The sequence below is a fragment of the Acipenser ruthenus genome, chromosome 15 (genome assembly GCF_902713425.1).
Source record: "Acipenser ruthenus chromosome 15, fAciRut3.2 maternal haplotype, whole genome shotgun sequence".
Taxonomy (NCBI): domain Eukaryota; kingdom Metazoa; phylum Chordata; class Actinopteri; order Acipenseriformes; family Acipenseridae; genus Acipenser; species Acipenser ruthenus.
In genome coordinates, this window is record NC_081203.1 from 5,252,639 (window position 1) to 5,278,048 (window position 25,410).

General features: G+C 38.5%; 1 protein-coding gene across 2 annotated transcripts in view; it reads left to right on the forward strand.

Annotated features, from left to right (window-relative positions):
• The window catches only part of LOC117422365 (collagen alpha-1(V) chain-like), a 126,950-nt gene that overhangs the window by 2,798 nt on the left and 98,742 nt on the right, over positions 1 to 25,410 (forward strand). The gene's annotated exons all lie outside the window — the stretch shown is intronic.

The window sequence follows — 25,410 nt, forward strand, 5'->3', positions numbered from 1 at the left end:
TATCAAAGCAAGTGTTTAACGCTGTAATTCCAGTGAAACATCTCCTCAGTGAAACAATACAGTGCTAAAATACACTCCCTGATCTAATAGTCTCTGTATGTTACAGTACAGCAGTGTCTAACACCCCTGTTCAACAGTTTGTGGGTCCATCACTGTCGCAGAATCAAATTTTACAGATTACTTTCATTTGACTCTTGGCTTTACTAAGTTTCAAGCTATTTATTGTTGCACCATTTTGGACGCTGGTACAAGCATGTTGCCAAGCTGTTTGTGTGCTACCAGAACAATTGTCTTATGGGTAAAGCACGCATTGGTGGTAACTGTTTGAACGACTGCCTTTTGTTTAGTTTTTTTACTTGCGATCCCAGTAATGATATATCCATTGGATTGGACTGAGTACACATGATTATCATTGTTAGTGGTGGATTAGTCATATGATTTGGTATTTTTAGGTAGTCTTTGCCACAGTATCATTATGTCAGCCCTGGGGCAAGTCTTTTCACCTTCCTGTGCTACAGAACCACCCTTCTGCAAGTAGGTTGGATGTCAAATGAAAATGAAATGTTAATATAAATTGCTTGTTAATTTGTACTACATCTATGGCCAAAAGTGTTGCATCACCCTGTAGAATTACCAAATTTTGCTTCATAAAGTCGAATGAAACCTGCTGAATAATGTTACGTTAACATATTGAATTACAAACCGTTTTGAAGTTTTCCGTATACTTAATAGAAAAAAATTGGACATTTCAAAATCAAACAAGAAATACTGCACAGACTTTTGCAATATCATTTTTGTAGTTTCTTTGATACATGTTTGTGATGAAGGAGCTCATCACCCATAAAATCCCTACTTTTGGCCATACTACAGGAAGAAAAAAAAAAAGCATTCCGGGTTTACATGAGCAATTTAGAACCAGCAATTTTTTAATCTTTGAAAGAAAAAAAAAAACATACACATATACTCCCAAAATTATAGTGAAAACAATAGTAAAGCTAGTTGTAGGTAACAAATCTATCTTTAAAACCTGCCTAATTTGATAGAATCAGGAGACATTACCCACCTGAAGATTGAGGATCTCCATGATAAAAGTGCAGTTTTGACCGCCCAGATTCCAGTTTCTATTTTCTGTTGGAACCTCACAGAACTGTGCAATATTGATGTCTTACTGGCACGGCGAGATAATAGTGGGGATGTCCCTGATTGTAGGGGGTGTCCAAGGATTTTGGCTGCAACCACAGTATGTTTTATCTGGCCCTGATCCCACAGAGATGCTTAGTGTTGCACTCAGTTTTGACGTAATACACAGCACCTCAGCAAGATCTTTGGACGCTACGTGAAAACGGGCCTGAAGCCTTGTTACTCGAAGCTTCTGTTATGTACTCGACAGCAATGCCGAGGATTGGCAGATTAAGCCATGAATGCTTCATACTATGTAAAAAGTTAGCATGTAGATATTGAATATTAGTCAATGCATTGACAAGGTTTTTTTTTTTTTAAACCGTTGCTCTCCCATACTTCTCTAGTCGTCTATACTGTGCCCATGCATATACTTTGCCATACTTTGACCATGGTATTATTATAGAGAGCCATGTTCCATGTTACAGGCTACACTTTGATTGCTTGCTCATTTGGAACAGTACTCTATTTTATGACTCTCTATAAAAACGTCCCTCTAAGGGTGTGTTTATTGAAACAGTTGGAGTTGATATTTTTGTTAAATGGATAATTTAAAATAAGCATGTAAAGCAGCTAGAGACACATGAAGAACAATCCAAAGAAGATCCAGGACTTCCTGAACCTCGTAAAACAGTTTGCTAATGAGTCACACATGATGTATATTGAGCCTAGCCCTTCTTTATGGTGGCTGACAACACACTTAACTTTGTCTTAGACTGTCACTGCCGGTTTTAGGGAATTGAAGTAATCAACTACAATAAAACAGTTAATGTTTTTACAAAACAAGGCTGCTCTTAGATGTACCGCACTGTCAAGGATATCAGCTCTGGTATTATTCTCCACATTGAACAAAGAACATGTGTGAACAGAAACAAGCTTAATAATGAACAGGCAAAAAATTTGTTGTTTTTTCACACGCACATGGTAATATTCAAAATGGTGCAGGATTGTTTTTTACAACAGATGTTCAGCTAGCTTTATAGGCCCTTAAATTTAGGTGGTCCAGATACAATATTTAAAAGTGTTTATAGTAAGTTAAGTCAAAGTGTGCTTCTCTTTCAATATGTTAGTAATTTGTGTTTTATACAACGGGATAAATTAAACTGACCTTCAGATGTTTTTAATAAATTGACCGTTCTGCTGTTTTGGAACATATCTCATCTTGTGAAATATATTGATGGATAATGGCCTTTCTTCTAATTGGCTGACAAACCTTTAATAATAATTTCCATAGTGAAAGGAAAGCCTTTTGGGCATATATCCCGGCTCAAATCCCGGCTCAGTCAATGACTCATTGTGTGACCCTGAGCAAGTCACTTAACCTCCTTGTGCTCCGTCTTTCGGGTGAGACGTAATTGTAAGTGACTCTGCAGCTCATGCATAGTTCACACACCGAGTCTCTGTAAGTCGCCTTGGATAAAGGCGTCTGCTAAATAAACAAATAATAATAATAATAATAATATAGGTTCTGCATTGTGTCGGGTCAATAAACTTACAAAAAAAACCAAAACCAAAAAAAAAAAACAATGATTGGTGCTGTAACTTGGATTGTTTTTTCTGTAGTGCTTGAAAATAGCAGTTGGATGAAAAGCCAATGAAGTGATCTATGTGAGGTGTTTCAGAAGTCTGTAATGATACTGACTGGTCAACATTACAGGCACACGAAAGCAGGTCACACATTGGTGAATGTCAGATGTTCAATCTCAAATTCAAAGCTGCCAGCTAACCCTAAAACATTCTGCTCTGTAGGGGTGATCCACTATAATCGTGCTTTATTTTAAAGACTTTATCTCAGTATTAACTTTGCAGCTACCAAAACATAGTGAACACACAGCATTAACAGTCAATAGCAGTATTACATTCTGGTCATATGCATTGGTTTACTAGTTTAGCAAAAAGGGCTTTTAACATTTAACATGAAACGTTATTATTTACAAGTGGAAAAATGGAGAAATGGTCAGATAGGCTATGAGGTGCAACCTTCATTTTTAAGGAAGAAAGACTGGGCTGGCATCTTGGAAGTTTAGCCTTTCATTAAACATCTGCTATAATTAAAGGAAGAAAGAAAGAACACGCCAAGTATCCAAAGACTTTTGCTTTTTGGCCTAAAGTAAAATATTTTTTAATAACAGGCAATTTACCGTAGAGAGACCATCTGGTTCTACAGACCACTTTTCCCGGATACTCAGCAAATATTTATTTTGAATGTATATCCTTAATTACAGTATGTGCAGCTTACATTGTATTAGCATTAGTTCAGTAGCTTTAGTACTGTAGTACCCGTGCTGGTCATAGCTGGTGCCAAGTAAATAAAACCCTACATTTTAAATGTAAGTGCAGCTTAAAATTTTGGAATATTTTGAAAGCAAAAGCTTTTTTTTCCTGGTCCCCATAAAAGCCTTTAAATACAGGTTTTGCTGTGCTGCTTGGCCTGTGTCATAGGTTTAATCTTGTCATTTTATGAAAACCAGTGACTTTTATGCCCTACAAAAAGATGGTGGTGATTTCCAAGAAATCCTTTTGAATTTGATCTGTTTAACATATTCCAGAGAAACTTAAACTGAATAACATATTTAAAGGGGATGAACTGGGCGGGTGTAAAGGATTTAACATGGAGCTACATATGGTTAAACAGAGCCCCAGGCTCCTCAAAAACACTGGCTGGCTGAAAGGCAGGCTTCACCTTTTGCCCTTCCAGAGAAAGCAGAACATCGTTTTTTTTTATTATTACTTATCTTTAATTGGGAGCAGAACGCCAAGAAATACAATTTCTGGAAGCTAGACTAGTTGTTAAATGATCTCTGTGTTTGGCCCTCACTGACCTACTGCAATATTTGCACCTCAGGGCAAACATTGTTGAATTGGCAGCAAATGCTGCTTATTAGCTGACTAAGCTTTTAAACTGATGTATTGGGACTCCACACCCTAACTTACTCCAAGAATTATCAGACATGTCTGCATAAGTATAAGCAAAGTATAATAATACACATGTGATAATCCACATCATTGATTTAGTCTAAACTAAGGCTGCTAGATGTGATTGCCAAACCATATGTTGGGGAAAAAATGTAGCAAAAAAGAAAGTTTTATTTATTTTCTATCAATTAAACCTCTGATAAAAAATCTGGTTAACAGACATCTGGATACTCAACTCTATATTGAGTTATTTTTTTAAGATTATCCCATGAATACATTTCCTTTGTTTCATTGTAATGGAATCCTTATATAAACACACTTCAAAGATTTAGTTTGGCGATGACCCATTAAGAAGGTTATAGATTACTTTTAGTTAAGAAGGTTTTCTGAAGTAGATGCAGCAGTTAGTGGGCCTTGTATAAAACAGACTGTTTTAAAATCTTTTTTCATGGGGATGCGAGGGCTTTCAGTGTCAGGTACAGGAAGCCACTATGTCAAGGCACTGGATATGAGGGAACCTTATCTAGTCTCCTTCTCCTTATCAGACTCACATGGGACAATAACAAAAACTTAGTCACCAGGTGGGCAGGTGGCGTTGCATCTTTAAAACCAGTTCAAAAGTATATTTTACTCTAGTACAGTTTGGCCGAATCTAGACTACTCCACATGGAGGTCATTAAAGTTTCTGAAAGAGAAGCAATGATCTTCCTTCTTTTTTTAACTGTCCTATTCCTTTAAGACCAGGCATGACTGGCTCAATAGATAAAAAAAATATCAAAGTTCCTAAATCTCTCAGTTTACAGTCAAGGGACTCTTTGTCTCAATCCAATAAAAATGAAATACAGAGCTTCTGTTAAGCAGGGACTCAGAATAATACAGCTCTTAGACTGTTGCTTAGCATGATCTATCTGGTCTATGAAAAGGCTGCTGTTAGACAAGGTTAAGGGTGCAGGCATTCTTCCATTGATGGGCATTCCAGTAGTTTGTCATTATAGAGTCTGTTACTTGACTGGGGGTTCTGAGTGCTTCTCAAATGCTGCTTAACAGTCTGTTATATCTGGACTAGGCACTGTAATGCTGACCCTGTGTTTGGAGAAGTGAGAGGATATTCAGTTTCCCTTGTTTTTTTTGCTTATGCAGATTGTTGTAGATAACATTCTATAGGGTAGATATTATTGTTTATTAACGGAGGTCCCTTTTTAGCTGCTGAAAAAGGATTTCTAAAGTCAGGTGGTTTTAGAAATGACTACAGGTGTGCAACTGTAATTTCTGCTCTTTTTGCAAATGTGGCAAGTGTGATTTAATCTTTTCACCAATAAAAACATTCATCCTTTCAGTTTAATGTAAGTGTCAATGAAGCGGTAGGCTTCAGCAAAAGTGTAAAAAACTAAAGGGATAAATGTGTATGTGGAATTTGAAGTAGCTATATACAGCTCAGTTAGGGCTGATAAAAATAAAACCAACACTGCTTAAAAAGAACAAAGGGAATGTAACTTGCTTAGTGGCTGACGTGGGAGTCATTGGACCATCAATCACACAGACTTGGCTGGCTATTTAAAGAGCTACGCATCTGAGCAAACAGCAGCCGGGACTCAGAACTGTTTGCATCGTGCTAATCTGTGTCTATAACACAAGAAACCCCACTTCAGGTGTGTGGAATGCAAAGCATAAATACATAGCAATAACAGAAGACTTAGTAGGGGGCGATGACAGCTTATTCAGGAGGCTGGAGTTCTGTCTGACTTCTGTCCGTTTCATATGGTGGAGCTAGTGTGGGTCCCTAAGCGCATCCAGCTGTAATAATAAACCCCGATTCACTTTAAAGGTGTTGTTTGAGTCGGATTGACGAAGGAGGCACCAGTGACAAATGCTGATACATTCTAATTAGACACTGATCAATAAAGCAGAGAGCTTACCAGTCGCCTCAAGGTGCAGCAGTCACAAAGCACCCCCCCCTTCTATTCCTTGTCCAACTTTCTCCTGCAGGAGGGTAAAATTGAAAGAAGCTTTGAGCGCTGCACCTGCATCACTACGTAGCTTGTAGGATTTCATGTGCACTGTGGAATGACTTGCTTTATTAATCTGTCACTAATTTACAAAATACCTTTTTATGCCCAACTGCAGTCATGGCATGAGTTGTGATTTGTGACAGGCTCTGCCAGATCTTATTAGAATTCAGTATGAACAGGAAAGAGAGACCCTGACAACTCTGCATGAGCTGCAGCCTCAGCTATGAGTATTGAGCCTCAAGAAGTTATTTAGACTTCAATATTTAACCAGTGGTTAGTTTAAACTCACTCCCCCGGTGAGGGCCTTTAGGTTTGATTGGGTCCTGATGGCAGGACGAATCCAATGTCTAAATAAATCACACAGCACTGTTGGAACAGCGTTTCTCAGTCAGAAAATGCAGAGGTCTGCAAAGAGCCCTGACATTATAATATTATTCTAGGAACTGATTCTTACTCCAGTTGGATACCCATAGAAAGCTGTCTTCTGACTAATTAGCCAGTTCCATTTTAAAAAGAGAACAAGCTGGTTAAACAAACATGAAAGAAGTTTATGCCCCCCCCCCCCCCCCCCCATCCAAATTACAAAGTTTGACATTAGGGATGTAAAGATATATCCTAGCCTAGCCTTCAGTAGCAGGTCCAGATTGCAGTCATGCCACTGCGTTGGTGTAACCTGTAGGTACTGCATTGTATGCTAACCCAGTTTGAGAGGACCCAGAGTAGGGCTTGACGTCGTTTTTAACATGGCCTGTTCTAGAGATGGAAGGATTTACAAGAGGTCTAGCACCTAGTTACTGACATGTCTATTTGTTAGGGTTCGGGTTTGAAATAGCCAACAGCCTGTCTCATGTAAGAAGCCACAGAAATATCTTGTGTATTGGGGCAATCAGTTACTTTTGTTGTGCTTTATATATTTTTATTTACCACACTAGTTATTTTAATTTATAATTGGCAGTCTATATTTATTGAGGTATTTTATCATTTTACCAGATTGACTGTATTTGAATTATACAGTACCAAGCTGTTAAAAGCTTTTTGAACACCCTGGTTCTCCAGTTAATGCGAATTAAGTTTGTCTACTCTGTGCTACAGTAAATATGGTCTTTACTTAACTATGCTTTTTCTAAATGTGTGTTTGATGTACTGCTTGTATATTTATTCCTCACTGAAAAAAAATAAATATTTTTAGACACTTCATCAGTTTGTGAACGAAAATGTACACTACTGCCAAAATAAGCAACTTTTATTGTGCTGGTGAGTAGTTCCAGATCATGTATTTTTATCTACGAAGACATCATTTTTTTAATGAGGTTTAAAAGCAGTTAGAGAATAATTCATTTAGTTATAAAACGGGTTTGTAGAAAACAGAGTACCAGTTTTAACATGCTATATAATACCAGGATTAGTGTATTTGTAATAAACTAGTATCGCATCATTCGGTACCGTGCCTGAACAAACTGAACTTACTTTATATACAGTAACCTTAATTGCAGATGAGCTCCTTCCATATGCCAACTCAGGAAGGACACATATCACCAGTTAGTGGAGTTCAAATCGCTTGACAAAGCAGTGTCATGTGGTGTCTGCAGCATCACAGAAATAAACCAGGGAGGGTCCAGGCCTGGCTCCTCTTGTGGACACAGTATACAGTGTAGGAGAACGATACACACTGCATTCCTTGCAGCGCTGGCTCGAGAGGTGGGTGGCCAGTTGCAGACACTGGTACTCAATGCAGTCTCTAAGTGTAAGGCACTGGAGCAAACCAATGCATAGCTCAGTCCAATTGAAACTGATGATCATGAACTTACAAGAGCTCCAGTTAGCCGTTAGGGGATGGATTTTCCATTGTACCTTATTAAAGAGTAAGTAGCGGGGTTCTGAACAATATACCGTTACACGTCCCCAGGTGTTGCTACAACTGTTTAAACAACATACCTGTAATTTTTCTTTTCATCGTTAACATCCTGACAACTTTTTACACTTATAACTTTAAAGTCTGTTTCATAGCTGTTTGAAAATGGTCGCTCTAGTGCACTGATAGTGTAAGGATTATTGTCCCCATTGTCAAACAGGTAACACAGCAATGGCAATCCATGAAAAGCCAGAGCACTTGTTAGGTTGTTGTTGTTTTTTTTTTTTTAATCGCTCTTCCTGCAGTGATTTAGAGGACAGATTTCAAACCCTGGTGCACTAAAAGAGCTTTCAAACAGACTAAAGTTAGAAGTGCATAAAGTTGTCAGGATGTTAACCATGCAAAGAGTAATGACAGGTACGTTATTTAAACAGTTGTTGCTATACGTGGGGACGTGTAACTCTATATTTTTCGTAACCCCGCTGCTTACTCTTTAAATATGCCTTGTCATTTTATTAAAGACTAGCGTACAAAATAGTCCAGCAAGATCGAATAATCAAATAGACTCGAGCGAGCGGTTGTACAGAACAAGCAATCTAGCCAATCAGGGCATCAGGTTAATGATAACTGCTGACAGTTAGCCCAATGTTTATTGCAGCGTTAAGAGACTGGCATTGATTCACTATGGAGCTTAAAGCCCTATTGATTTTCTGAAGTACTTTTAAGTAACTCCAGCATATAATACTGTAGTCATCCGTGGTGCTATTTCAAATGACAAGGTGTGTTTATCACCAAATTAACAGGGGGAAGGGTCTGGGGCTGGTAGATATTAAAAAGTAATTCTGTTTTTCACCACACAAATTTGAAACCGGTAATGCAAGGGGACGAGAAGTGAGATGTTATCAGAGTGTGCAGAATTGCAAGCCCCAAGGCAGGCTGAAGCTGCCCCTTTATGTGGGAAGCAAGTTTGCCTCAGGAAGAACAAAGGCAAGTGACTGAGTGGCATGAAGTGAAGGTAAAATAATACTGTGAGCCGCAGTAATAGGATATAACAGAGTGAGGAACACAGTTCCAGAGTAAATAGCTTCCATTTAGAGTCTTATTTTTCTTTCTGAATTATTTGAGATTTTGTGTGTGTGTGTTTGTTTTACTTTTCTACTGAATATCCAGGAGTAGTTGATTCAACAATAATACCATGGTTTTCTATGGCAGGCTCTCTTCATACGTGTACAGTAATTATTCCAGGGGTCTCTGTGTTTTGGAGGAGCGGGGGGTCATTTGAAAGACTGAATGTTTATATGAAAATGGCCTTTTATCAAAAATGATCAGGCATTTCTTTCTTGAAGCTTCTCGTAGATGATGCTTACCGTATGAAGTATTTGGTCTGTTTTATTGATTCATATTTTATGGAACATTTAAGTAGCATAAAAAGGAGAAAATCCAAGTGCAGCTGTGTATAGATTAGTATAGGGCAGTTCATTCTGGAACCACCTTCTTAGCAATTTTCAGCAATCGTGCAACCCATTTACAATGTAGAGTGAGCATAATTACAACAGTTGCTGTTCATTCTCATAACAGACAAGCAAACCCACTTAGCCATATGACAATTTGTTAGGCTAGCCACAAAATTTGCTTGAATTTTAGTGGATGTGTTTATGGCAATTTACGAATGTGGAATAAGAAGGAGCCACCACCAAAAGCCATGTAATGCTAACTGCTCGTGGTCTAACATTATAAATGAAGGCTGGCTCCTAGGTCAGGAAAAAGTGCTAAAAACGGGCTGCTCCTCCTAAAACAAGTAATGACAAGTGAAATGTATCTTATAAGGATACATTTTACTGAATAAATAAACCCTTTGAGGAAATTAATAATTGGGCGATCATAAGAAAAAAAGTAACTGGATAGGTGGTATATATAACCACCTATCCAGTTACTTTTTTTTCCTTGATCACCCAATTATTAATTTCCCCAAAGCTCAATTATATAGGCAGCTAAATTAAAATGTGAAGGGTAGGTTGGTGCAGTAAGTGCTTAACCTTAGTTTTAGTTTTTCTGAGCAGCAAGAATAGATGCCACCCAGCACGACAGCAGCAGTGAAACTAGGACAGGAAATTGTTGCCATAGAGATGAGGGGAGAGATCCAGTCTGGGGTGAGGGATCTCCTAGTTAACTGGATACTGTAGCAGCTCCAGTCTGATCATTATTTCCAGTTGCTTTTAGCAAACCTTGCATGCTGTACCTTCACATACTATATATGGTATACTTTACAGTAACATTTCTGTTTATAGACATAGGCCACGTACACAGGCCTCTTGTCTAAAAAACTACAAATGTTACTGGCTGAATTTCTGTTAAACTTGGTTGTACCCCAGGAAATCAATCAGAAAATCAACACATCAATTAGGTACAGTATTATAGTACAAGGTTCTCAACACAGTATGCATGAACTGCAGTGTAAGATTTTGTCTGCTCTGGAATGTAACACCTGAAGAGCTTCTTTTATCAGAAAAGTAGCTGTCTCCTTTTAAGGAAATATTTCAACAATCTGTAAACCCTATCCACTCTTCTAGGCACATTTGTAAATGCTGTTGGCTTTCTGGAAAGCTCAATTTAGCAGATTGCACAGAAAAGAGACGCCCTTAGAACAGAAAAGACTTGCAGGAAATCAGCTATCATCTAAAACTATCATCTCCGCTTATTTGAGGTATGAAAAGGCCAGCTAAGGCACTGGAATTAATAGATGGCAGCATCCACATCCACATTCCATTGAAACCACAGTGGGATCAAATAGCATTTAATGACTTAAGAAGCTATGATAATGCTGAAGATAAACTCTGAATTTCATTACTGCAAGTGGACCGATTAAAGACAGAGGGCTTGCCTTGTACTGTGTTGCAGTTCTCCATTTTTTATGAATGCAGAATGCGCTGCAATGAAGATTGGGAATGAGAGTGCAATGTTCTGGAAAAATAATAATAAAGACACTCCCCCAATAAAAAACCTTCCAAGTTGGGGCCAAAAGTTGGCAAGAGTATGGATGCTTTTCCAATGGGAAAATCAACAGCAGGCAATGCAGTGAAAGAGGAAGTGGGGAGCTGTGGAATAAAAAGAACATTGTGCTGTAGGGATTTACTGCTGTACAGCATAGTGAATGATGACCAGGAATTCTGTTTATACAAAGACTTGCAGACAGTATAGGAGAAAAAGCTATGCATAACCTACTGCAATGCTACTGCTGGTTTTAGTTGATACCTAGAAAGCAGGAAGATACAGTCAGACCATCCTTAAAAATGCTGGTTTGCTGTAACCTGACTCAGGTATTATTATTATTATTATTATTATTATTATTATTATTATTATTATTATTATTTAGTAAAACAGAAAAATCCTAATATGAAGATTATGTTTTGTGCTTTCTGTCTTTTTCATACAAAACCACCTATTTGTTATGATGGCTTTATATCAACTGTGGTGATGTGGCTATTAACCCTTATCTGTTTTTGATAACTTCTGAATCCCAGTATTGCAAGACCCCATGCAGTCTTGAGACTTCTGCTACAGGCACTTTTTCAAGACAGCATCACACTGCTCTTTGGAGTCCTACCTTTTTTCTGGAGGGGTCGTTTCTGGATAGTGTTGACTCGCAGTGACATTCCTGTGTATACCTTGTGCAAATGACTCAGCTGAGGATAATGTTTGGTCTAGATTTGGTTGTTATTTTTGGCCTGATCTTATCTGTTATATTGCTTTATGGAAGGTAGCCCAGGAAAAAAGGCTACAGGGATTTCCTTTGGAAAAAAACAGTAAATTCACATACAAACGGAAGTATGCAATTACATTTGGTGTGTGATTGCTACATTCTTCCATGGTTTAGTATCTAACGTCTAGATCCGTATCAGTTTCCTCAAAAGTACGTTCTCCCCCTTTGAACCCTGCTTTACACGATGTCACCATCAACAGCTGCAGCAATAGCAGATACTGCAGTCTACAAACAATTCTGAGCTCTCAAACAGAAATTAAACTCATAACACGGGCAGATGTTAGCAACCTTCACTTTTATTAAAGTGTTATGCAAGAATCAAAAGCAGCATTAAAACCTTCGCAGCAGTGAATTGGTCGTGTTGAAATTAGGAATGGTTATTCAAAGAGATCCTGCCAGCAGAATGTTTTCTTAACCGTGACTGTATGCATATGCCTGTGCTCTAGCTCATTCTGCAATAGTCTGACTGCCTGAAAAACCCTGACTGCCTGTGCAAAGCAGGATTTTAGGGCATTGCAGCATCTAATGCTTTTAAGTCATGTTCTTCCTCTCCCTCTCTTCTCCTTTTTGGCACATGTTATATTGTTGCCTTTCTTCTTATCCTCTGGTGTTTCGTAACCTCTGTTAAAACCTCCAGCTGTCTTTACTTTCTGGAAAAGTAGGAGAGCTCTTAATAGGTAACGTAGGAGGCTAGGCGCAAAGGGTATTAATCATGAAAAGTTTCTTGACCAGTTTTTTTCCCCCCCCTTAAAAAGGGAAAGCTCACAACTTCATAGGGGCGTGAGAGAGCTGATCCTTTAAGCTAACAAAAAAAAAAAACTCGGTTAGAGGTAAGGATAGAATTCAATAAGAAAGGTAAATCAAACAAAATGCTTTAGTGACCACACACTACCCGAAGGAAGTGTGTGAGTGGAAAAAAAGCCCCCCTATCCTTGTGACACAAGGTCTCCGGAATCTTGCTGTAAACTGAGCATTTAAAAAAGGCCCCCAGATGCCTGACTAAGTTTTTCCATTTTAGTCTTTGGTGGTTGACAGTGATTTATCTGTCTTCTCTGCACAAGCCTGCTAAGCCTCATTCAGCAGACAATGAAGTAGACCATATGGAGTTCCCCCTGCTAAAATAATAAGCACAGAGCCGGACAAATAAAAGGGGAGTGGAGTGAACATGACTGATCTTTTATGCCTGCGTTTTTGGAGTGTGAGTGTACATGTGCGTCTGCGTTTGTGTGTGTATGCGCCTGCGTGTGTGTGTGTGTGTGTCTGGAATACTTTATCTGATAACATTGGCTGTGTTTTGATTGTCTGAATTAAATCTTGTTTGGGGAAAGGGAGGATTGCAGTCTGGAACAATGGGAAGTGCTGGAAAGTGTTCCCTTTAAAAATGATATGTGTATATGTAAGCCTATATATGTTTGTAGTTTTGAGTGAGTTAGTACTCAGATAATCTTACAACCGCTTGTCTGACAAAAGAGGAGTTTGAAAAGCAACTTTATACTGTAGCAGGATTCTAATGAAAATAACTGAAGTGTCTGAGGGTGCTGTCTTTGTTCCCTGCAGTAAAGTTCACTTTTGTTAGCTTTGGGTTTTCATACCGCACTGACTTTGCCCATTTTAGATACAGCTTATTGTGGCTTGAAATTGGAGCATTGGCACACTGCCTTTTTTCCCTTGTAAGGGAGCCAGTATAAACCCATTCGAGGTTTAGCAGCTCAAGAGTTCTCCAGTACTTTCGATCTTGTCATGTGATAAGCGTATCACTGCAAAGGATTGGTTGGCTTCCGTTGTCATTTTGAATTTGTTTAATCATTCCGCTATGTATACAGCTAAAGGGAGCAATAACATACTGTATGCAAGGGGAATTCCCAATGTATTTGAAAGCATTTGGCATGTTTTAAAAGTGCTATGATGTACTAGTTTATCTCTAAAGTAGGTGCTGATGACCTTCAACTTCCTAATTACAAGCACCAGCAGTCCCTTTTTACTTGTTTTTGTAAAGCATACAGGATCAGGTAAACTGTCTGTGACAGGGTAGTGAGTGGTGGTTGTTAATGACACACAATACAATGTTTATTTAATGAATTGCACACAAAAATAAAACAGGTCGCCCCTATACCAGCAATGGTATAAGGGAATCCAAAAACACCAAACAAAACAAACACTGCTGCCGGCCCCGTAGCCGATTGAAAGGGATTCGTTTCGTGTACGTGGCCTCTACGCGCTTCCGCCAAGATGGCCGACTTCCGGTTTCTGCCTGTCTACGACCAGTCTACGGGGAAGCATATCGTCCACCTTACACAGCGCCCTTTCTGGCCAGGAGGGAGATTTGCAGCTTAGATTCTTTTTCTCTTTGTCACACCACCCCACAATGGATCAGAAACAGGCCTTTGTGTTGTTGTTTATAGATATAGATAATACAGTTATCTTTATTGTGACAATTGATGGGTCAGCTTGGATACAAATAGATTTTTGATTCAGCTACTGTAGATTTCTGCTGCTCTGTCTGTCTCTCTTCCTAGCTTTTCTCTCTTTATGTAAGGAGCTACATTTACTGAAGCTATTGTTCTATACTTTTTGCTTAATTTGAAAGGAAATATGTGCTCCGAATGAAAAGTTTTCATTACCTCATTCTCCCATCACTTATTTCTGTGGTCAAATATGAAATACAGACAAGCTGGAATGAAAGTAGCTGTTCCATCTTAGTTATTCAGCAGTAAAAGCATATTAGTCTCCATGCACACTGTAAAGTTGATAATAAATCACACATTGTGGAAAAAGATAATCTGCCATACTTTTCAAAAGCAATATATTTTCTTAGTGGTGGCTGTTGTTTGCGTCTAAACAGAGACACTTAAAGTTCCTAAAACTAGGATTATTTTTCTTAGTTTGGACTTCCAATGCAGTGATATTCTTTCTCTTTGATTCATTTGTTATAGCCAATATAGATACTTAGAGAGAAATATCCAATTGCAATTAATTATGAAAATATGTATTATCAGGCCATTCCCGGATTCACTACTAATTGCATGCTGCTTGGCATGCTTCTGTCTGGTGCAGCTGCGGGGCTGAAAAAGTGGGGGGTGAGGTATTTGGAACAAGGATTGTTAGAAGTCTGACTCTTGATAAGTTTTTCCAAAAATGAGTTTTTTCGTCTAGGCTTTTATCACAAGTGGTAGAGGAAGATTTAAAAGGACATGGGGTTAAATGTGGTATAATTACTGTGCAGTCACTGTATGATAGCAATCACCACACTGTAACAACTTTGCCTGCGGTTGGAATAAATAGTCATTTTCTTGTCAGCATTCTTTCCGTAACCCTGGAGTGAACACTGGGGTAAGGTTATATATCTTAAACCTGTGAGAAACAACAACAAAAACTATATTTTTTGGCAGATTTTATTTATTAGTGTCACCGGCCGGCCTAGTACAAACTTCTTATTTTCCTGATCCTGTCTTGGCCAATGCTGTACCTTTGGGTTCTAAAAACACATTTTGCTTCAGAGAAGTCTAGAACATTAATCCCAATGTTTATAAACTCATAATTCAGTCAAACCCCCCCTGACGGTTTAAGACTGCTGAGCCCATTATTGCTGAAATTGATGAATATGACCAAAGTATGACTTGGATTCATACTACAGTTTTGGCCTACTGCCTGCATGAGTGTGGTTCAGAGTCAGAGTGGACTGCCAATTTTTGATACTAGGGGTAGGGTTGAGGGGGGAATCTGCAAAAGTGAATTCATTGTGCCTTAAATTTGCAAGAAAAAGGGAAAAAAATTCTGGGACAATTGTCATGGAAGGTACTGGTAAAATATTCCTTGAAAGCATATAAGCATTTTCTCTACTGTATCAGAAGTTAATTACAAAATATATTTTGGCAGGTAACACATTCTTTGATGCTGTAGTATTTCAGATTTTACCACACTTGTCTGAGGCTTTAGAAAACATTTGCAATTAGTTTAGAATCATATTATTATGTTTTATGCCAAGCGTTTTATACAAATATAGTTGACAAACAAAACAATAAAATGTGGTTTGTTCCCTGAAAAAGGAGGCTATTTATAGATGATGTATGCTATATCTGACTGATGTCTGCAACTCAAACAGTACACTTTTTATCTCAAGTGATCCTGTGGCTTTCGTGATCTGAGCCAGCGATTGAAATCCTTTTGTAGTTATGGAACAGAACATGTAATTAAAACTTGGCACAGCGAAATAAAGACTAACTCCACAGTTATTACAATGTGGAATTGTATGTGATACACAGTTTGTAATTGAGATAAAAGCAAGAGCACATAATCACACATACAAAACCCTAATTACTGCCTTAATGCAGTCTATACAGTGATCCTGGTAAATGATCTGGTCCCTGACATACAGACCAATGGAGTGAAACTAAACTACAGCTAAGAATGTGGTTTTATACCAGGAAGCATCAGCAACTGTCACTTCTTCATCAGAATTTAAGACCTACAGTAATATCACTACTTTAATGGGTTTATACTAAGCACTGGCCATCTCCTTTATAGCAAAGAAAAGCATATAGCCAAGTGGCTTACTTCTGATCTATACCCAGTAAAAATAAGTGGGTTAAGACATGAATTTATGAGAAGGAAGGTGAAGCAAATGTTAGAAAAGCATACTGCGAGATTTATTGCCTCTTTTGGGATTTATTGGCTTCCGTGTTGGAGGAATGAGGTTCAGGCATTTATTTTGGTATTCACCTGGCATACAGACATAGACAGGTAGAGTGTGTGTTACATTGAAGATATAATCCAAAACATTATGAATATTACATTATTATATATTTTTTTATTACTTATTTATGAACTTGGCATTATATTTTTGAAATAGCTATACCCAACAGCTAGATAGTTTCTAAGGAATATATATTCCCAGGTTGTTTAGTTTTTAGATGTGTAAAAGAAGCAGTATCACTGTTCGCCTAAAAAAAAAAAATATTTGCAGTGACGTCAATGAATAGCATACAAATAAATAGATAAATAAATCAAACTTCTTGGTATTTAATCACTTCCTGTGTGGCAGGTCATGTGACCAGTGAAGAAAACCAAGAACCCCTTCTGTGTTCTCTGGTCAGTCCACCTCACTGGGGTTTCCCACCCAGGAGTTCATTAACCTTTGTGGGTACAATTTATATATTGCAGTGAGTAGCAACTTAAGCATGCATGCAGCCATTCAGACTTTATTGGTCTTTCTTCCTGCAGAGTGCAGGGTGGAATGTGTATACTTATGTAAAGTGATGCTACAGTACTTCAGATATATGAGGGTTATGTGAGCTTTAAGAGGTACGTTTAAAAAAATAATAATAATAATTGAACACATCTTGCAAGATATCAGGTGAAAGAAACTTAGAATTGCTTGGCCATGCTTATACTGTAGCTGTCTAATTAATTTGCTGCCAGACTTCCTTTTTGAAAGGGAGACCTATTAGAGCCAACCGCTGGAAAGCAGACTGTAGCACTCAGGGTTGTAAACATAATAATTGAAAAGACAAGACAATCAGTCCATCAGTGTACTAAAGAAGGTACAAGCAAAAAAGTGTGTCTGATTGAGTTCTTGAGTAGTTCTTTAGGTTTGCGAAAGTCTCTGATTGTTTCAGTCACATCAACATTTGTGAATAAAGAGGCAAAGATTAGTGAAAGGGTCAAAGCTGGAGCAGAGCAGGACTGAATTTGCATTAAAAAAATGACATTACCTATCACTCCCTGTACACCCTGTATGCCCACGCAACCCACAGTAAGTTGATCAAGAATAGAGACTTTATCCTATTGTTTGTAGATTGTCTGGATTGCTTAGCCCAGCATGTCAAGGCAAGCATTGCAGTTTAAGCTGGAATAATAGTTTTGGGGGAAAGCAGGCAATGTATAGTACCCTTACTCTGTATGAGTGTGCATAACCTGTTTCCATTTAAAAGGGGCAGGATCATCCTGCATGAGACAGAACAGCTGTTTGTAGTTTAACAGCATCAAAGAGCTTCAGAGTCTAAGTGTTTTTCACAGCAATCAGAAGCTGAAATAGAAGGTTCTTTGAGAGGTTATCCTGGATCTTGTGGCTTGCCAGCTGACACCATCAGATATGGTTCATAAAGGAGAACAGGCTGGAGGATTACCTGTACTTGTCTGTTGTCAAGTTGATGTATAGATAACTGTAAGTCTGGTGTCTTTCCGGTACCTGACTTTTAGAATGTGCCTACATGCCTTTCACCAAATCTGGTCTTTACCAAGGACTTCACTTCCATTCTCCAATAAGAAGTGGGGCACAGTGGGTGCTATTACTTGTTGGTGGTTAGGGTATCATGCCCATGTATTTCAAGCAAACTTAAACCCTGAAAATGTATTAAACATTTCATACTTAATGAAAAAGCAGAGGGATGTCCTCCAACAACACACTGTGTTCACTGCCAGTTCCTCCATAGTGGCTCTTTGCCATATGACTTAATCTGCCAGCATGCAAATCATGGCTGCTGGCTTTTGAGATGTAGGGCAAACTGCCAGATCGGAGCCGTGTGGAAATATTGATTTAGTTGCAAGTTACAGTAATAATAGAACTGCTGTAGTTTTTGTTCTGTAACAACTGAGTAACAAAATGCAACAAACTAGGCTGCCTCACTAGAAGCAGAATCTTCATAGATTGTCCAGTTTTGTAAAAGTTCCACTATGCATGTACATATCTTCAATATGCTGTATGTATGCTCAGCTAACCTGGTAGAACTAAACTGAGGCCAACTAAGATTCAATCCAAATGCATAATAAAATGAAAGCAAAAGTGTACTGGCCTGCTTTGCAACCACATACCTAAATACTGCTGTTTAATAACTCTGATCTACCTCTTTCCCATGCTAAATGTACTGGTTTGTATTGTGCCTGGCACATTTTGTATTCAGAAATATTTTTGCCATTACTTGTGCCTGCTTAAGATTAGCATTGGACTTCACCTTATGCTTGAGTGTTTAGCAGCCCTTGAGCTATTTTTAAGGAGATGAACATCACACACATGAGATCACCACTAAGGCAGAAAATCTGTGTTCAATAGATTGAATGTGTCCACCTTCCGTGTCATAGACATTTACATTGAAAAAAATACTTGATTTAGTATTTCTGGTTTATGTTTATATTTTTGTTGTCGTTTAAAAATTTACATTGATTGTAACGTTGAGTAAAATACTGTGCTGTTGAGGATTTGTTTATTTTTAGTTACCGTTTAAACATTTAACCCTTTTAAAGCTTCAGTTACCATCTCTTAGCTCTGATCATATTTTAATAATTCTGGCTACGGAATAAGTCAAGATGCTAAAAGGTTTTGACAATGTCGACCCAAGGGACTTTTTCGACCTGAAAAAAGAAACAAGGACCAGGGGTCACAAATGGAGATTAGATAAAGGGGCATTCAGAACAGAAAATAGGAGGCACTTTTTTACACAGAGAATTGTGGGAGTCTGGAACCAACTCCCCAGTAATGTTGTTGAAGCAGACACCCTGGGATCCTTCAAGAAGCTGCTTGATGGGATTCTGGGATCCTTCAAGAAGCTGCTTGATGGGATTCTGGGATCAATTAGCTACTAACAACCAAACAAGCAAGATGGGTCGAATGGCCTCCTCTCGTTTGCAAACTTTCTTATGTTGTTATGTTCTCATGTTCTTATGCTGATATATGCCTGTAATATTAAATGTATGATTGATTCTTGTGGCCAGACTATTTTAATCACACTGTATAATGTCTTAGGACAAAACTAATGCAAGCCTATGCACACAGTTGGGAATGAGAGGAACAGGCATATTCACTTTATGTCTGAGGGAAATAACTGTAGGAACCTTCTAGCAAAATTCAGCCATGACTGTCTGTTAAATGGCCCTATTCCTCCCCAGGACACTGACCTTGATTCTCTCTGGTTTGATAGCCTTGCAGTGGGGGACAAGAACACCTTGAGCAAGAGAGAGGATGTGATTTTTAAAGCTTGCATAGTTAGCATATCCCCCCACAGAGAGAGCAATGACCCCAGCATCGGATACCTGGAAATGTAAGCAACGCTATGTGAGTCTTGTGAACTTGGTCTGTACGAAGATCAAAGCTTTCGGTTATTCCTCGCTCCAATTAACAGCATCAACACACAACAGTTCCTGCAGCCAGTCTGCAAGATACACACATCTTCCAGTTTCACTTAAACAGTGTGGGGTGCATTAGGGGCTGGACTTTGAACTGCAAATCCTTCATCATAGAATCATATCCACTTCAGGAGGATCAAATGTAGGTAAATTAACTGAAATTGTTGGTTGGTTTTAATGCTGTATTAGAGGAAAATGTGTGGTTCAAATCCATCTATATATTTTGGACTGGATTTACAGAACTAAGCATTTGCTCCAGTGCAAAATTTTCCAATACCAAAAATGCACTATTTACAGTATGTAGCAAAAATGTAGTGGAATCCTGTCTACTGTGTACAGGGACAGACTAAACAATTTTATTGCATAAATAAAAACTGTAATTCCACTAAGTGCATTAAACCCATTTAAAACTGAAATAGAATTCCCTTATTTCCCAGTAACCCAGGACTGTTGAGAAATGCAATAGCACTTAAAACCAGGGGAACAGAACAAGGTCATCTCATCTGACTTTGGTCCTCACATGACAGTCATTCACGCGCTTTCTACTCAGAGTGAAAGGTTAAGTCATTTTAAAAAGCAAGACTAGTGTTGTATAAATGTCATCAAGAGAAATCATTTAACCAGTCACTCACTGCCATAACCTGCCAATCAACCAATTAGTCAATCAATCATTTGTGCAGGGAATGGATTCGCATGGGGTTTGTGAGCATTCAGGAGTCAGCTGTGCGAGTAGGAGGCAGTTCTTCTCAAAGCTATCCTGCAGGTGTTTAGTTTACATCTGAAAGGTACGCATCATTGAATACCTCCCAGGAGCAGCAACTGCTGTTCATAGATCTACAGCCAAACACCTTGGAGCCTTGGAGCTTTCCTTTTATGGTAAAAGACAAACCTGGAACAGACCCCCCTGCAACTGATCTGATAAAAGCAACATAGTAAAGCTCTTGTAATTCGTGGGAGAACAGGGCAGGTGGGGGTATTTTCTCCTGTGTTTTAGATTTGGAATTATTGTGAAATTGAATTTAATAATATAGTTATTGGTGTTCAATTAGTTTAATGTGCTGGTTTAATTGGTAAAAAAATATATAAATACAAATTAAAAATAAATCTTGCAACCATTGTATTTCCAGTATAAACTCTTTCTTCCTTACATTACTTACGGTATATTTGTACAAGGCTTTAAACCTTCTTAACAGTGATTGTTAAACTCTTAACCCCTGCAGTGATGCGTACTGTGTGGTCCGTTCTCATGAAAGACAGAAATATCACGATTCAGCTGTTGCACATTCTATAGATGTCTGCACCAGCTTTAGCTTTAAATGAAAACCTGATTCAGAACAAGGTACTGTAGAGTCAGGCTTGACACTAGGCACCGCATTTTCTTGTATACACAGGTTCTTCGACAGAGCTACAGTATTTCTGTAGAAAGACTGTTTAAATATGGATTTTGTATAGCATTCTTTACTATAGTATGCAGTAATACAATATGTAGAAATACAGTAATTCAGAAAAAAAAGCTTAATAAGTAACACCCTATAAAGTGTGACAAAATACGTTGGAAGCTGGATTGGCTAAAAACTACTCTAAATGAGTGGGAGCTCAAACCACCAGAATCCAGGACTTGAACGCCCTATACTGTCAGCATGGAAGTTACCATTAAAAGTGGAACTTGGGAATTTACATGGACATTAGGTGTGTGTCACTACAAGCCCTGCCAGCCTACAAAGCACAGCCCTGAGTGTAATACAAGTGTAGCCTCTGCAGTCCTTCATGTCAATTCGTAGGCCAGGAAGTTTGAAGCCCTCCAACAAAAGGCGGTTGAAGGCATGCTAACTATGTAAGGGGAACCCCATGCTGTATCCCATACATAGATGAATATTCTCATAAAAGTCAAGAATTCCATTAGGCGTGGGAGAGGAAGACTGTTCTGTACACAACACTATTTATGCAATGGCTTCGCTCCTAGATCACATTTTCACCCTGACCTTGTCATGTCACTCTGCAGGGTTTCAGCATGCAAGCCAGGCTCCGTGGAGTCTAAATGCACAATTAAGTTCCTTTGTGATTAATTAAACATTACTGCGCTTGTTAAGCTGAGTGGTGTGATCAAAGGCTGAGTGCATCTACTTTATGTTGGAATGGTGTGACAAGCTAAAAGCTAAAGGCTAATACATTCATGTAAACCTTGCTGTTACTATTGTGCTAGGCTTTTCTCAAATTCTTGGTTCTTATAAATAATTGGTTTCATATGAGGAGGTGTTTTTGGCTGGCCCCATGCTTTTTCTGCATGGTTTCTGATTGCTGGAATAATGGGGGAATCACATAACAATGTAACTCATAAGAGAGACAGTGATTGGAAAGGAGGTTGCTGAGCTGTGCTGTAGAGTTCTTGAGGAGAAAATTACACACTTAATGGCTAGTTTGTACTCCTTTTTGAAAGGTGCCTTTTGTATCTTTAGATTACTGCTTTGGTCTGCTCTTTCTGCTTAGACTGTTATTGCCATGTTCCCAAGATCTGAAAATTGCCATTGTTTTTTCTTGTATTATAATACATTGTGTTAATATTGATGTGGAAGGCACATCATTGTGTGGATGAATACACATTAGGAGTATTTACAATGTTTAATGAAAATATATTTTTTTATATATGTGAAAGCCGTGATCTGTCTCATCTGGTGCCGTGGGAGTGTACAGCAGATGGAGACTGCCAACCACCCACGTTTAAAAACATATCACACTACTAGTACTACAGCTAGCATCATCTGATTGAAAAGAACATTGAATTAGTCTACATTTGTAAGTTAAGGCAAGGTGATGATAATTTATTTATTTTATTTAATGCATCACTTCCTGGGAACTTGGCGCCTCCACAAGGCTCTCTTTGGAGCCGCCTGTGTCTGCGTTATTGCAACATACTGTAAATACTGCTGGAATTTAAATAAAGCCTTCCTGTATGTGTGTTCGTTGGCTGGCCTCCTCTCTTGTGAGACAGTGTGGCTTTGAGGTGACCGGCTCTTGCCTTGTTGGAGAGAGTCCCGTGTCTCCACAATGATGGCCCTTACTGGCAGCGGCGTGCAGTTTGTGTGGTGTTCTCAACACTGTTATTATCCTGTCTTCGACTGGCACTGGGAGCCCACTGTACTGTAGGTGTCACAGGAAACCTCCCCCCTCTCACCTGCCAACTTTTCATACTCTTGTGACACAATGACTTCTGACCTACACGTACAGTAAAACCTGGATTATTGGTCCTCTTGCTTTTTCCTCTGGAAAGTGAATGTATGGGAGTCACCCCCACTTCCTCCAATTGGTATCACTTTAGGGACAAAACCTTCTCAACAATAAGAGAAAAGGCTGTATCCAGGCTTGTTTATTAAGATTATGGAAGGACTTATGAGCAGGATCATAGATAAGCTAGACTATTCGTTTTGGTGTTCTGGTACCTGTTGAACACTGTGAAAGGTTTCTAACCACAGAAATGAAAGCAAAAGCATATGCTGTATTGCAACAAATACAAATTTTCAAGCACAAATACATATTTTATGTTAAAATGTTGCTTGGCGCTGGAGAATTGCAACGTTAAAAATGCACCAGTATTTTTGTAATGTAATAATGAAAGTCAAAATGTTTTGACTTGTGGAAGCTGATGCAGTGCATGCAGAGATCACATTATCTGAGGTTTTATACAGTCTAATGTATTGCACAGTGTTAATTATTACACTGCCAAATGGAAAGGCTTTGATATTTACACCAGTTCTGATCCGCAGTGCAGTAATTGTGGGTGACTTTGTTTGATAAGTTACTGGAATTATTCTTCAAAGTACTGTTGACTTTGATAATGTTGTATATATGTAGTACAGTATTTATTTCCAGGCTTTTAGAACTTAATACGCTTCTCATATTAAACTCAAACAAGTGGAAAAATTCATTTTAAAGTAAACAAGGTAGTTATATAGTTCAGCAGCAGCGAGATTGGATTCACAGGCGAGCTGGCAGGCACCCTGAAGAAATAGCTGGGAAGCTACGCAAGAGAGTATTGCATGGAGCAAAGGGAAGTCTAACCAGTGCCGCTGTTTGATGTGGCCTGTGTAAAATGTGATGATGTTTAAAACGATGCTGGCTTTCAGCGTCTGTGATTTGTTTTTTCCAGAACACTGCCTTGTGTACAGTAATTGTTATTTTATCCTTTGGATTGGATTTTTTAGTATTAGCTGCTATATAATGAGAAGATTCAACTGCAAATTAAAAGCATTGAATGGATGACGGATAAGTACTTATGGGTTCATGTTGAATCTCTGCACAGTTAACAAGTAAAGACAGGTCTGTGCAGTTCCACTTCAGTAAAGGAGGTTGGACCCCATACAGGTTTTAGTTAAAGAAGGTTGTTACAGTGATATACAGTATAGATAAATATAAGACTAATTTTTTAATTTCCCTGAGCTGCACAGCTTCCTGTAGCTGCTGCTGTAGGTGGTATCATGAGGATGTCTGCTGAGTTAATCAGAGTGGCACTTAAAAAAAGGGAGGGCTGGTGTGCTGTATTCAGTACTTAATTTAGTGCACTATAGGGATACCAAATGCAATGCATTTTACTGCAGGTTAACATATTGAACTTAGCCATGCTTAATTGCGATTGAATGCAGAACCACAGTTTGCATGCATCTTCAATTGTGAGATAGTCAAAGCTGATTATTGATGGTGTAGTTGCCAAGAGAAATTATTGCCTGTACTGTATAAGCATTTAATACATTGGAGTTGCTTGGCCTTTGAAAGGAAGGGTTAATTACTGGTATTATCCCTGCTTGTCAGACCTGCAGAGGCCTGGTTTCAGTTGAAGCAGAATTAAAGCATTAATGGCTTAGCCCAAGGGGATCAGGTGCAATAGCTAGAGCTGATAATTTGCTGTTCAGGATCCCTATTTATGCTGTTACTGTTTTTGGTAGTTCATGTGCAGAAATGCTTGCTTGTCTGTCTCAGAACAAAAGGACAGCTCGTAAAGCAAACAAAAAAATTGCCTTTTGAAAGTGGTAGCCATTTTACTGCTTACCGTATTTGCTGCTATCCCATATTTAACCATGTTCCTGTCTTTTGTCCTCATCAGTCAGAGAAAGGGCCTAGCTATCTATTTCTCAGCTCATTTTGAACTAGTACATATTCTGAATTCATATCAGTGCAGCTGTAAATAAAGTAAATAACATCATTTACAGGCTTTAGGGTAAAGTATTTTATTGAACTTTCCAATACGGCATAACCACAGCGTTCTGAAGGAAATTCAGGAGTTAGTCAGAATTATTATTTAATAGTTTTAACTATTTTTTAACTACCTATTTGGCATATTCATAGTACTGTTAATAGGTTTATATTTTGGGATTTTGGTTATTGTTCTTAAAAAATTCTGGTAGAATAGAAGGCTGTTTTTACCATTTACGACTTCTCAAGCATGCATCTGTTATTCATTTAACTCGTATCCAGAGCCAAGAGATTACTATATGGCTGATTGGATACTGTTTCCAGCAGTATTTTCAGCTGCTGTTGCAGAGATTTGTTAATTCAGTAAATACACAAAATGTGTATAGCCCTCT